Raw genomic sequence first — 6,804 nt, forward strand, 5'->3', positions numbered from 1 at the left:
TTTTGTTCACACTCAGGTTATTTTCAAATTCTTCTGTTAAGAAGTTGTTAATGTTTGTAGAGCTCTACTACTCTTAGAGCACACCTGTAAGCTTTAAGAGAGTCTAATTTTAGAGGACAGAGAGGATTTGATTTTTTTCTTATAATTCTGTTTTCGTTTGGCCATAACAACCCAAAACCCACAAATGGAAGGTTTATAGGTGTGATCACAGACAGAAAACTATGTGTATGAAAGTGTGAGCAAGTGCCTTCTCAGGTTTAGAATCAAAGGGTTAATCTCTTTCTTCTTCTCTCCCTCCCCTTCTCAAAGATAAAAGACACTAAACTTCCTACTTCTTGTTGCAAAATGCCATGCAGGTCTGTTGAGTAATTCAACTCTTAATACTTGGAAGGTGGAAATTTTATATGAGTTTTACCCCATTATTATGCTGATCACTTCGAGTCAGCAGTACTGCCTTGAACTGGTTCAAAATGGAGAAGTGGGCCCATAGACTCCTAATTCGATGAGAGCAAAAATAACGTGACAAAGGGACAAACTGAAGGCCAGGAACATGCCTCTTGCCAAGATCCATTTCAAAAGTGTGTGAGACGCAAAGTAATACCTTCTCGATGGAGAGTTTTTAGGCGGAGTAAAAAAAAAAAAAAGAGGCAACTCAGCCTACTTGTCCACAGAGTCAAATATAGCCCATCCACTGGGACTGGAGAACAGCAGGATCATCCCAAGCTGCCTCTGAGCAAGCCCTGGTGCCAGGCACAGGTCTGGAGACCTTCCAGCGTAGCTGACAGTGTAAGAAACTCTTTCTCCATCACTGAGCAGTTATATGAGCTTGGTTTTGTGTGTCTTACATTTCATCTGTAATGTCTTCTCCTTTCTGGAGTGACTGTGACAGAGAGAATTTTTTTTAAAGGGCAGAACTATATTTAAAATACTCTGTCCAAACCTTGTGCGGCAATCTCCTGAAAATTCGCGTTCGCCCTTTTCTTCACAGTAGATTTGTAATGACGCTCCTAACGTATCACAGTGTGCCATAAGAATAGACGAAGCTGCTCTGTGAAGCACTGGATTAAAAAAAGTGCAAGGTGATTGATTCATTCATGGCTCATGGCTGTACTAATTGCTTCTGAACGATGCTCTAGCACCTTTACCATGGAAACAAGTGGTGGCATGGCAAGCAGAGCTGTCCCTCAAGAGTCTCATAAAATGAAAACATATCTGTGAAAATGCAGTGTTTGCAAAGAGCTACGTTATTACACCTCTGCAATCACTTGCTCCTCTTTGTGTGCCAAACTTGGGTGAAACTATGGAATAAGAACAATTCAGAACTAGAGTAAGTGCTTTTAAACAAATTATTGAAACTACCAGTACTATGTCCAAATTATTACAGAATTTGGGTTTGTTCTCCTGAAAATGTCTTTTGTTTACCTAATTTTATGTAGTTCCCAGCACTCCTTTGCGATGGCCATGCCATCATTTTATACCCCTATGAAGGTAGCAACATCATAGTGCCTGCAGTGTAAAATGCCCGCAGCAATGCAGACCACATCCGCACCGCGCTGGCAGACATGATGGTGTAATCCAGCTGGCTGAAGTCACAGCGGTTGCATCCTCTTACCCCAAACCTGAGTTGCCTGCTAGCCCCAGGTCATAAGACCAGAAGTTTATCCCTTTGCCTGTAAATGAGCCTGCAGAAAAGGGACACACAACTCCAGACTTAACCCAAGCTAGTTTCTAACCAGCTAGCTGAGGTACTCACAGCAGCAAAATTGGCCTCCACTAACCATCATGTTACTTGCCCGGGCCGCGAAGTGTTGCCGCAGCTTCGTGCAGCTGTTCATCAGCCGGCTGGATTACACCATCACATCTGCCGAGCGTGGCGCGGACATGGTCTGAATTGCTGTGGGCATTTTATGGCACAGGCAGCATAACGTTGCCACTTTCGTGTGTGTATGAAAAGATGGCACGGCCACTGCAGAGGCGTGCTGGGAACTACTAGAGATTGGATAAGCATGAGACTTCTTTTTCACCGAAACAAACCCGGACTCTGTAATTGTTTGGATATGGTACTTGTAGTTTCAGTAATTTGAATATAGGAATTGCAAATAGAAATCCACCCAATTATAAAAATTCATGCAATTATAACAGTCAGTGGTCACTGATGTTATCTGCACTATGGGTAAATATGGAAAGAATGTCTTGTGGCCAATATTTCTACTATTTGATGACCACATGATTATTTTTGGTTAGCTGTTACTATTTCCTTCTTGAGTCATTCCTAAAAGGCACTGAAACATCACCATCTTATCACTCAGACAGCAAACGCCTTTAAATCAGTTTTGCAAACCCACGTCCAGAGCACTTCCTACCAGGAGGGTGTGTGCCCTGCGTCTTGTCAATTTGAAACCCCCCCGCTTCGGTTGACGTGAGCCATGTGATCCAGTGTTTCATTCGGGCTGGTTGAGACTGGACCGAGTTCGAGGGGGAGCTCACTGCAATGCGCTGGAGGTAACACCACACCACGGGAAAATGAGGAAAGAAACGTCGGTCGTGTGCAGTGGGGGAGATGATCGGCTATTCACCGCCGTTCTTCTCAGCTGGGCGGAGGTTTTAATCCCCCCCATCTCACCCCCGGCAGCCGGCAGATCATTTCACAGCGCTCACCTTCATAGCATCTGTGTGAACGTGGTAGGGTGCCTTGTATTTCTGAGCACACACTTCGTTAACTGTCTCTGTCACGTCCTGATCAGGCTGTTGCAAAACCCCGTACGCAGACTTCCCAAAGTGAGTCATGTCTGCCGGCGTGGATGTCTCCAAGCCGCGTCTCTCTCTGCCCAGAGGTGCGGAGCTGTGCAGGGAGCATGGGAGAAGACCAGCCTGGCACAGCACAACAGTGTATTTATTAAAGAGGATGCCTTAATGGAACAGAGAGGGGCTAGCAGGTTGTCGATTAGCTTCCAGATAAAATTTAATGGGTTCATTGTGACCCTTAAAGCCCTATGTGCCAGCCTGGCTGCCACAGGGGCTGGCCCCCTGTGAAATACGTCACCCTTGGCATCTGCAGAGAATTTGAAGCTGTGCTCTGGAAGGGTCATCCCCCAGAGGGACTTGGGGTGTTGGAACATGATCTGCTCTGCACCGCCAGGTCCCCAACCTTTCTTCGCTTGTGGCATAGTCTGATTTGTCTGGTTTTAGACCCCGCTGTCTGCAAGACTTTTCCTGTACTTCGAATCCTACACTGGGAGAAGGAGCTGCATTACTCATACATAGTTTCAAAACTGTGGGTAAACTGGATGGTTTCTTGCTCCCATAGATGTATGACTTCATCCTCTCTGTCTTCCCAACTTCATGCACTAGCAGGGCTAGATTTATAAGATGATCCTCTTTGCTTCAGAGGCAGATCCACGCTGCCTTATCACCAGCTGAACAAGAATTCCTTCCTTATCACCTGTTAAGTGGAGGGATCAGTGTGTGTTGAAGTGGAGTAGCTAGGTGGTATCTCTTGGTTTCTACCTGTCGGTAATTAACTGCATTATGTTTCAATAACTTGCATTTTCTTAATACGTTACTTCATTTCTTGTTATTTAAACAAGAACAAAATTGGTCCGTATGACAAAATTCAAACCCTCTAAAGCACAGTAGGCTAATACAATAATGTCTCGATATTGAACAAGTGAAAAATATTTTCCACTCCATGACTCCTGAGCCTTCCATGGCACAGGTAACTCGGCAATTTACTCAGGTTATTCATGAGGAAGTTGTGATTAGCAGTGTGCTACTAACGGCTCAGACCCTCTGGTTTGTTGCTATTGTCCATAAAGGATAAAAAAAATCTTAGGCAGCACAGTCCATTTCAAGCCCTACAATTTCCACTCCCTAAATTACTAGGGCCAAATCTATATTCAGAAATTGTTCCATCTTACTCCTTGTGCTTCCTCACTCTGTTTCCTAGTATCTCTTTCCAAGCCTGTATTGGACAATTACCTTACATGCAGAAAATAACATCTGTAAGACTTATTTTGAATTTTTAAATATTTATCCTCCTGTCATTGCTCAAAAAAAAACAAATTACAAAGCTACGTACAAACTGATATCGAGAAATGGAAATGCAAATTTACAGATCTTTCACACTCAACAGCTGTTTCTAGTACTCTGCCTTTGTCCTTAGGATTTAATTAAATCTCTCACAGAAAACAGAATTTTCTAGTACTTGACCTTTGTTTTCAGAGCCTCAAAACACAAAAGGCGTTTAGAATCAATGACAATGCACAAAACACAACGCACTCCACTTAGGCTCAGGGCAACACAATGCTCGTCCTTTATATGGAGAGACCCTGGGTTAAAAAGGATTAAAATTAAGCCACAGTATTCTTTTCTAGGTTGTCTCCTGAAGAATCGCAACCCCTGCTTCAAGCTGATTATACGTTATGCAGTCCACCAGCACATGATGCCCAGCGCTAACCGCTCAAGTAGTCTCTTTTTCTCACTACATAAACTATACCACCCTCCACTCTTTATTTGTCTTCACTGGCTTCCTTCCTGTCTCTTAACTCCTCGCTTCAAGCTCCTCATCCTCTGCTTAAAGACCAAACATAATCTCCCTGCTCCCATTTCTGCTCCCGCTTCCCCTTCCTCCCAGTGCAGCCGCCCACAGCCTGCTTTGCTCTGGCAGCCTCTCTGCTTTTGTTTCCCAGCTGCTCTCTCCTGCATCCTTTTAGCTTCCCTTTACACCACTTACATCCCTTTCCTACACGACTTTTCACAGAGATACTTCACACTCTTTTCTTTGTTTTCTCAAACCAACTTCTTGCTGGTTTGTTTTTTTTTTATTCTTCTTTACTTTGGCATTAATGGCAGAGATTAGGTGGATTTGTGATGAACAGTCACTGAAGAAAAAGTGAGTAAAATTTTAATTCTTGCAAAACTCATTGAAACACATCTGAAAATTAACACTCTCAGCTAAAATGAAAACTGATGGAAATCCAATTAAAGGAAAGCATGATGTTCAGTGGGCTTGAACTGTGAAGAGGAAGATCACTAAATGAGAAGCTGCAGAGAATAATTTTGCTTCTGGTCATGTTAACAAGGGACAGTAAACCATACATTAAATATATTCCCCAAATTAGGAGCGGTTTCAAGTCTGAAACTCTTCTTAGCCCTTGCGGGGAGGCCCATAGTAGAAGCAAGGTGTGCTCTTCCTATCGCACCAGCCACACAGGCCCGTAACATTTCCTCCTGTTACTCTCTTAGTCATTTACCATCCCACGAGCCACAAGGAAGCCCAGTCACAGCTTCTTTCCCACCCAGCAGCAAGCTGCAAGCTACAAGCTACACCTCTCCCTGGTATCCATGCGGCTGGGGAAAGCTCGTCTGCTTCCCCGAGCGAAAAAGTGTCTTTCTTCTGTCTTCTACAGCAGGGTTGCTTGGCACAGCTCGTAGCACCAGGCTTTTAGCTTAACTAGAACCTGGGCATTTTTTTGGTTTTTTTTTTTAATTTGCTGTGGGAGTGGAAGAAGCAACAAATAGAAGATAATATAGTTGAGGGATATACTTGAAATAATTTAAATTATATTCAAACTGGTGTTTTCATCACCAAGCATTCTGCAGAAGAATCGTCAGGTTTGCTCTGGCTTTTTCAGAACCCCTGTAATATTGCTCATGATTTACACTGCCGAGGGGCCTCCTACACTTGTGGCTTCTGGGATCCCTGGTTCTGGTCCAAATCACATATTTTGAAGCCTTCTGTAGGAAAAGCAGGTGTCCATAATTTGTGAAAGTGAGGAAGACTGGGGGAGATGCACTCCACAGACAGGGTGGCACTGGTCCCATTTCCATCTTCCTTGTTGGTTAAACTGGAAAAGACTTTTTTTTTTTTTTCAGAACAGATTATGCTTGTAGGTCATTTACACAAATTCCTATAATCTCTGCATTAAATCTAAGGACTCGCTGTGGCCTTATGTACATATGTAGAGAGAGAGTATAATCCACCTCTGCCTCTGCTGGGGCCTCTCCAGCAGCTCGGCTGGCAGGAGCTACTGCGAGGATGTGTGAATCACTAAGGTGTTCCCAATTTCTGCAGGCTGTTTTACCAGCTGCCAGGCAAGTTGCAGTGCTACAACCCGCTGCCTCCGGGACTCTTTCTTGCTCGTGGCCCTCTGCCGGGCTCTGCACAAGCAGGGGCGTGATTCCGCAGACGGATGAAGGAGGGAAAGGCAGATGTTCTCCCGAAGGAAAAAAAAAAAAAAAAAGCGTGAACTCAAGACACATCCTGTACCATGACTGCACATGCCTACAGAAAATGCTCCACGTCACTCTGCTGCAGAAGCTGCCTCTCCAGGGCTTGCTTTTCCTTTGATTTTCCTATGACCAGAAACTGCAAATAACAAATTGGGAATCAAAACCTGTACCCGCCCCTGAAGGCCTCTGCATTCAACAGAAACCAGTAGAAGGCTGTTTTTCTCCAGCATTTTTACGGTAATCTATTAAGCTATTTCCAGATTGCTTGAACCAAGAATAGCCAGAGAATGTCAAGTCCTCCAGTACATGGCAGTACCCTTCATTTCTCTGTGAGATACATTTCCAGGCAAGTATACAGGCCTCGACAACTACAACAAATGTTCAGATCAATAAATGCTATGTCCAAGAGGCAGATAATTTCCCCCCTGCTGTGTTCAGGAACAGGCAATATTCTACAACCCAGCTCCTCTGCTTCTTCCCATCACATACGCCAGTCACCCTTGTTTTCATTATTCTGTCTTCGACCAGAGTTTTGACCTCTGATTGACTTTGAAGTTTACATACGAGGAAAAA

This window comes from Chroicocephalus ridibundus, chromosome 2, assembly GCF_963924245.1.
Source record: "Chroicocephalus ridibundus chromosome 2, bChrRid1.1, whole genome shotgun sequence".
Taxonomy (NCBI): domain Eukaryota; kingdom Metazoa; phylum Chordata; class Aves; order Charadriiformes; family Laridae; genus Chroicocephalus; species Chroicocephalus ridibundus.